Source organism: Mus caroli, chromosome 5, assembly GCF_900094665.2.
Source record: "Mus caroli chromosome 5, CAROLI_EIJ_v1.1, whole genome shotgun sequence".
In the NCBI taxonomy this organism is placed as follows: domain Eukaryota; kingdom Metazoa; phylum Chordata; class Mammalia; order Rodentia; family Muridae; genus Mus; species Mus caroli.
The window spans coordinates 105,987,041-105,995,547 of record NC_034574.1 but is presented as its reverse complement, the minus strand read 5'-3'; positions in this window follow the sequence as shown (position 1 = coordinate 105,995,547).

Genomic DNA, 8,507 nt, shown 5'->3' with positions numbered 1-8,507 from the left:
GAGAGAGAGAGAGAGAGAGAGAGAGGGAGAGGGAGAGGGAGAGGGAGAGGGAGAGGGAGAGAGAGCATGTGTGTGCATGTGGCAGGGTGGGGAGAGGAGGCAAGGGGAGGGAAGGGAGAAAGGAAGAGAGGAGGGAAAGGGGAGGAGGAGAGGGAGGGAGGAATTGAGGAGGGGGAGGGAGTGGGGAAGGGGAGAAGGGGAGAAGGGGAGGGAGATGGAGATGGAGAGAGAGAGGGAGAGGGAGATGGGCAATTAGCAGGCATCTGGACTGAGGTCTGTAAGAAGACCCCATTGAAACTTACATCTCTGCCACTCCATAGCCGTGTGTCTGAGAATACACCAGTAATGGCTCCCTGAGCTGTTGTTTATTTGATTTACCTTGCAAGTAGCCAGTGTGGCTGACCTTGTGGGCCCCATACAACATGCTGCAGAACAACTCGGGGAAAGTGGCAGGTGCCTCCTGCCACCCTGGCTCTGTCATCACCACAGATGGGGCAGCTGCTTTTTGGGTTGTTCTGTATCTATCAGAGGATCCAAGGCCCTGCAGTGTCTACCACTTCTCAGTACGCATGTGCCCAGGTTTACTGCTCCCTGCTCACCCTGGCGTTGGTTTGGTTTCTCGTGTGTCTAGGCTAGGAGATCACAACCCAGGAGGAGGGAGGCTGCTTACCCCAGGGGACCTCTCAGAACCATGCTGTTCTCATGAGGGGTGAGCAGGGACGGAAACATCAGACATGTGTGAGTGGTACCTGGATTCGTCTCTTCTGTGGCTTATGGTATAAGGTGGATGCTGGGGTCTAATTCTCCTCACCTCCCTTCTGATAGCTCTGAATATCATTTAAAAATTTAACATACTCAAGCCTCAAGCTCCGTTCCCCCCCCCCCCATGGTTTGCACAGCCCTTAAGAGAGTCTCCTTAACCCCAGGACACAGATCCAACACCTCTGAGTGTTTCAGAGCTTTGCTCTCCGATCGATGTTCTTGCTTTTTCTAAAGTTGATTTCTGTGTTGAATGCGGTAAGACCCAGCTTCTCCTTTTTTTTTTTAATTTTCACTCTTGGCAGCTGCTGGCCTGCAGGGCACTGAAGAACCATGCACGGGGTCTGTTCATGGGTTGTCTGCTCTGCCCCTGTCATCTATGTCTTCTGACCCTGCTGTTATCAAACCTCTACTTTGTAGGCGGGGGTGACAACCTCCAAGGCTTTAGCCCCCTGTTCTAGATCTTGCTTCCCTTTTCAATATTAATATGTTTTTAGATTTATTATTTCATGTTATTCATATGAGTGTTTTATCTGCATGTACACTTATGCACCTCGTGCATACTTGGTACTGGATCCATCAGGGCACTGGATTCCCCCAAAACTGGGATTACAGGAGGTTGGGGATCATTGCGTGGATGCTGAGAATCAAATCCAGGTCCTCTGCAAAAGTATCTGGTGCTTTTAGCCACTGAGCATCTCTCTAGCTCCACAGCCCCTAATCACCTCTCAGCACCACCACACAGTGTGTGTGTGTGTGGGGGGGGGGGAAGAGTGTCCACAATGTGTGTGTTTGTGTATGTGTGTGGGGGGGCATTGCTTACAGCAGCTGAGCTGTGGGAGGCTCACTTGACCCATAAGTGGACCAATACAATGTTACAACACAGTATGGTATAATACAATGTTACAATACAATACAGTACAATGTTACAATACAATACAATGTTAATGGCTTCTGTTTCTTGCTCATTCTTCAACCACCACTATCAAGGGTCTACTTTCTTCCTGGGACTGAACAAGATGGGGAGTTAAGCCCAGGTGATTATCATTGATCATTGAGTTGCCTCACTCATGACTTGCAAACCTGCCCCCAGGAGCTCAGAAGGCGGGGGATGGGAGGGGCAAGCATTCTTTGGGTGCTGGTTGGAACAGATATAATGAAATGGTCCTAGAGTCGGGGCCCCTAATCCCACATGAGGTGTCCTTATGAGAAGGAGAAATAGACACAAACACACAGCCGTGGAGGGTTATGTGCGATTGCTGGTCTCGCTGTCAACCTGATGGGACTCACCTGTGGGACATGCTCTGTGTGAGCCTTCGAGGGGATGGCCAGGAAGAGTAACCGAGGGTGGTGACCACCCTCGTGAAGCAGCACCTTCCAATGGAAGACTTGGATATAAAGAAGTGTACTGATGAGAGGCAGGTGGGCCCACCTGCCTCCACTCCTGCCTGAGAGAGTGCGACCGCTGCTGTGGCTTGTCCTTCGTGGACACTAGCCTTCAGTGTCTTCAGCCTTGCTGTGTGGACTCCACAGAAACCTCTTGAAGAGCTATCCTGGGACTTCCTTGCATCTAGCTTCATTGACTGAAAGGCCCCTGGGTCCTCTGGATATTCACTGTGGGAGGAGCCATTGTTGGTGGATCAAGCTGGCTGAGCCAACGAAATAAATATCTTTTTTATTATGTATTTTACTACATCATTTCTTTATTGGTTCTGTCCCTTTAGGGAGCCCCAACACACCACACTAAGAAGGGTGTATTGCTTTCATCACAGGAGTAAGAACGTTGGAGGCAGCAGACTGGTGGAGCTGGCTCCCTGTAGCCTGTGGGAGGAGCTGATCTGACAACACTTCAACCAAACAGGAACAACACCCACCTAGTTCTCTGTCCCAGACCCTCCCCCAACCCGCCCCAACTCACAGGATGGTGGCAAGAGAAAAGAGCCACCCCTAGGCCAGATGAGGGCATCCTAAGTGTCAAAGTTTAAAAAGATGTGTGGAGGTGTGGAATTTTCCAGGTGAAGTTGAGGTGATCCTTGGGGTGTTGACATTCTCACTTTGTGGTGATGGCTTCCAGGAGCCAGTGCCCCAGGAGGAAGGTGCAGCTGAGTGACATCTTTGTGAGTAGCTCCTCAGCTCCTCATTCTCCCGAGGCATCCCAGGTCAGGGGGAGATGCCCAGGTTTGGGAGGAAGGGGCAAAGGTCTCACCAGTCAATGAGGTTATCTAGTGGTGGCCATCCTCAGAAAACAACCCCACCTTCCATTGAGACTCTGGAACATAGGGCGTGGCTTCCATAGGGCGGGACAGGGACTTGGTGTGTGAAATCCGGCAGGTCATAGGTTCTCTTGGGCCTGGATTCAAGGACTTGGTGGCTAGTTTTAGTCCCTGGCCCCTTTGATCACTGTAGGGTGTTTTCTGTCCACCCCGCCCCCTTCTTTCATCCCCCACTTTTCCTGGAACGCCACATACCTTCTCTCTGGTATCCAAGGACCTATCAGCCCCTCTTCCCAGCCTTCGGGGAGCCATTTCCCACATCCGCCACGAGATGTCAGCAAAGTGCCATCCCAGCATTCTGTCAGTCGCCGAGATGAGCGGGGCCTCGCGCGCCCCCTGGCAATTGAATTGCTGGGAGGCTGAGCCCTCAGGGTCCAATGCAGGAACGCATGCGGACACACGCGCAAGGACTCTGGAAATACAAGGTGACGAGTGCAGGGAATGATCAGCATTTCGTCTCATGCTTCCAATCCCTGGAACAAAAGAACACAAACCACCACGGAGACAAAATAAAACTTTTATTTTTGGCCTCGTCGAGGCCAGGTCTCTTGGAGTCGTTCAGTTTCTTTTGGGGCTCTGCGCTGACCGCCTCACGTGGGTGCCTACGAGCCTTTCTGGTGCCTTCCGCAGGAAGGACCCTGCGCATGTGTAAACCACAGCACCGAACAAGTTCCACGAAACTTCAGGAATCTTACATTTCAATTTCAGTGGTGGAGCACGCCTTTAATCCCAGCTCTTGGGAGGCAGAGGCAGGTGGATTTCTGAGTTCGAGGCCAGCCTGGTCTACAGAGTGACTTCCAAGATAGACAGGGCTACACAGAGAAACCCTGTCTCGTAAAAAAACAAAAAACCCGGATCTTTCTTAGGCCCTCCCAGCCCCCAAGCATTTAAAATATAAAAACATTATGTAAAAGGATTTGTTGTGTGGCTGGGAACACACTGGCGCCATCCTAAACACCACATTCCCACATGGCAAGTGTTCCATGAAATTTTGTAGTCACGGAAAAAAAGAAAGTCACAAATCAAGGCACTTTTAAAACACTAGAGGTGGCATCAGGTAAGAGGGTTACAGCAACACAGGGACATCACAGCTACATTCCAGGTGCTGCCCGATAGCTTTCTCAGTCTGTTGGTTGGTGGACACTAGGGGTGTGTTCATATATTACAAAGGAAGTACCTAATGGTTGCAAAAGCAGCTGGATCAGGCACGGAGAAAGTCAATATATATCAAAGGGCCAAAGATACACCAAGATCATTTGGCCCCGGACTTGGCAACATTTCAACCTGCCCATGTTACTACATTTCTGATCAGCCACCTATCCTCGGTAGAATTTCTATTGCTATGGTAAACACCTCGAACTTAGGGAGGAAAGGGTTTATTTGGCTTACACTTCCTCATCGCTGTTCATCACTGAAGGAAGCCAGGACAGGATCTCAAGCAGGGCAGGAACCTGGAGGCAGGAGCTGATGCAGAAGCCATAGAGGGGTCCTGCTTACTGGCTTGCTCCCCATGGCTTGCTCAGTCTGCTTTCTTATAGAACCCAGAACCACCAGCTCAAAGATGGCTCCGCCCAAATGGGCTGGTCCCTCCCACATCGAAAATATCCCACATGTTTGCCTACAGTCTGATCCCATAGAGGCGTTTTCTCAACTGATGCTCCCTCCTCTTTGATGACTCTAGCTTGTGTCTAGTTGACACAAAACCAGCCAGCACACAGACAGCTTCTTTCCTCCAGTTCTCCTTCAGAACATGGACCAGGGCAGCTCTGCTGCAGGCCTCAGGTGATATTTGGTGACATTCTTAGCTCTTGGGTTGGCTAGTGATGTGTTAACATCCTTCAAAAATGTTTCTCTCGGAAGTCAGACGTTCTGGCGTCCCTCCCTCAGCCATCTTCCCCACCCCTCTGTCTTTCCTTCCTCCAGCTCCAGATATGTGCTTTCTATCTGCCCACATTGACCCTGATTCATCTGCCCTCACCAGACCCCCACCATCAGCTCATCAGCTCCTCCCCTTCCCCCGACAACCGTGTTGGCCCATAGCAGGCTTCCCTATTGGACTTTGAACTTCACCTGGACAGAACCCAGGTTAGCTCACCCCAGGGTCCCCAGTGTGTCACACAGTCCCTGAGACAGAGCAGGTGTGTGACAGCTCATAGCCGAGCAAACGTGTGAAGGTGTCCCCTCCTTACCTCTTGGGTGGGGACCCCCAGATTTCAAGTGCAGATATTCTTGGTAGGAAGGAACCATTAGCAGCTCACAGTGGGGTGTGCTTTCACTTGTACCCCAGGGAACTCACTCCACCGTGGTTGGATGGGGTCCTAGGACACTGCTGTGACACTCTCGGTTTCTCTACCTTCCCACCAGCCCACTTGCACATGCGCTCACGGTGTGAAAGACAGATCCACCAGGAGCCGAGGGCTTTTATTTGAAGTCTGTTCTATTTAGCAGCGGCCTTTGCCACTCCCGCAGGCTCCTATCAGGCACCGGAGAAGCCATCAGCGCCTGGCTTATTTGCTTCCACACAACGGTGGATGCCTCACACCTGACAGAGGAGCCACAGAGTGAGAGATGGAAGATTGCTCATTTCCCCATCTGCCCGTGGGTTCTTTGCAGTCTCTGCCCCATGTTGCATCTCAGCCTCTCTGGCTGGACACTGGGTGGAGGGGATGGAGAGTGGGAATCAGAGCTTTTGGAGGCTTCTTGTAGAGAAGGGGACCATTGTGGCCTGGCACAATGGTCCCAGGTTTTAAAAAAAACGCTGTCTCATTATTTCATTATTTTATGTATATTATTGTTCTTCCTCATGTATGCTTGTGAGCCTTTTGCATGCCTGGTGCCCCCAGAGGCCAGAAGAGAGTCCCCGCCCCGCCCTCTCCCCACCTGCTCCCCGGACCTGGAGTTATAGATAGTTGTAAGCTACCATGTGGGTACTGGGAACAGATGCCAGATCCTCTACAGGAGCATTAACCACTGGGCCGTCTTTCTAAATCTACACAGGTGGTTTTGTAGCTTTTTGGTTAATTCCTTGGACCGTGTCCGTCTCCTTTCTGAAGTGAAGTCTCTGTGAAGGCAAATGCCAGACCCAGTTCCCAGTTTGTTTAGTCCCAAAAGAGTAAGCAAAAGGAGAGAGTAAAAAGAGAAAAAGGGAAGGAACTCTGTAGAGCTCTTTCACACACCATCCACACGTGGCTGTTCACACACATACCCATCCACACATGGGTGCTCATACACACACACACACACGCCCATCCACATATGGTTGTTCACATGCACACACCCATCCACACATGGCTGCTCTCTCTCTCTCTCTCTCTCACACACACACACACACACCATCCACACGTGGCTGCTCACACACACACACCATGTACATGTGGCTGCTCACACACGTATACACACTCACACACACACACACATACACACTATCCACATGTAGCTGCTCACATGTACATCTATCCACATATGGCTATTCATGTGCACACACAATTCATATGTGGCTGTACACACACACACACACACACACACACACACACCATCCTCAAGTGGCTGCTCACACACACCTGTGCTTCCACACCTGCATCTAACCCCTAACTTACTTCCGTGTGTTCATGTACTCATTTGGACTCTCACCACAGACTTTTGGCCATGGACCGGGTACCGTGGGAACTGGGCTGCGGAGCAAGAGCAGGCATCTTTGTCAGCCATGGAGCATCTGTGAGGTAACACTGACCACCCATTTGGCCTCTCAACTGTTTCCACAGCATCGGTTGTTTTTAATGAAAAGAACTGGAGTTCAGCCTTGATTTATACAGGAAGTTGTTAGAAAACAACAGGGAAGAAAAGCAACACACACACACACACACACACACACACACACACACACACACACACACACGGCTCTGGGAAGGAGGACGGAGACATCCACCTTTTCCAGGGAATGCACTGGTGAGCTCTGGGCAAATTCAGAGTGAGGTGTCCCCTGGTGCCACGGCCTTGAGGACAGTGCATGTGGCTGCTATGGGAGGTCGAGGCTGGCCTCCACTGTGTGAGAAATGTGAACAGACTTCACCCTGTGTCTGGGACGCTATGGTGCAGGGTGACACCTCTGAGGGCTTGTGTGGGAGGTGAGTGAGCTTCCTATGTGAGGATGCTCTGTGGTCCTGTCTTTTACATACGCTAATGAGTCAGAGTGTATTATTCTGCTTTCTGCTTGAGATATTGTGTTTACAGAGTTCCCACAGATACTGTGTTCTGTTGTAACCAGTTTTGCTCGTTCAGAGAAATGTATGTGTGTGTGTGTGTAACTGTCACACAAAACCAGGCTCAGATGTGATGTATGGGAAACTATATGATGTTCCAATCCACACAGCTTTCTTTGAGATTGTACTCCTTGGGCGTGTGTTGTGGGTGTCTTGGAGGAAGGAGACAGGCTCAGAAGGGCTGGGAGACTTGTGAACTCTCAGAGTGCTGACTGGGTAGACTCTGCTGGTGGGCTCAGGGTCACAGCACTCAGGGACCTGCCAGTCTCATTCCGTAGTCCCCACTGTGCCCTGGCCTGAACCCCAAGCTTGGCCCCCTACTGTGTTTTTGCAGGGAGTGGAGCACATACAAACTGGACCACATGGCCTCTCAGAAACTGCCACCAAGTGCTGGTATCTTAGCAACCACAGGATCAAAACAAGCTTGGAATAAAAGATGGGGAAGGAGGGAGAGGAAACAACCCCCTTGTCCCCATCACCTGACCCACTGAGGGAGTCGAGCACCTGAGTCTGTGGTTTGCAATTCTTTTGAGGAATTCCCACTCCAATGCTGTTTACTGCCACAGACTGTGCCGGGAGTAGAGAAGCACATTTCAAAATACACAAAAGGGGACAGTGTCCTTGGGGGTACGGGTTCTGGGGATGACAAAGCAAGTGGGCACCTCAATATCCCAGGGTCCAGGGAGCACCTAGGGTTGGGGATCACCTAAGGTAGGGAGTAGTTGAGGTGAGGGCATCTCAGTGAGGAGCACTCCAGGTAGGGAACTTTACAGTGGGGAGCACTCCAAGTAGGAAACTTTAAAATGGGGAGCACTTTTGGGTGGAAGGGAGTACCTATGGTGGGAGCATCTGGGAATAGGGAGTACCTGGGGTGGGGACCACCTGGAATGGGGACAACCTGGGGAGGAGAGCATCTGGGTAGGGTCTGCATAGTCTTTGAACTATATACACTTCAGCCCAGGAGCCTCTGAGCCTCAGCCTGGTGGCTCTGTGGCCCCTGTTGATGGAACCGTAGACGGTTAAGCTATGGAAGATCATCCCTATGATCTCAAGTTTTTATTTAAGAAATGTGTTGTTGTAAAACAGACAAGCATATATGATGACATTTGGAGCTAGGACACCTCTCCTGAGGGAGAAGCCCAGTCTCTCAGCTCCAGTGGAGCACAGATATCATCAGAGCCCATGGGGTGTCCTGCATCTGAGACCCCATACCCTC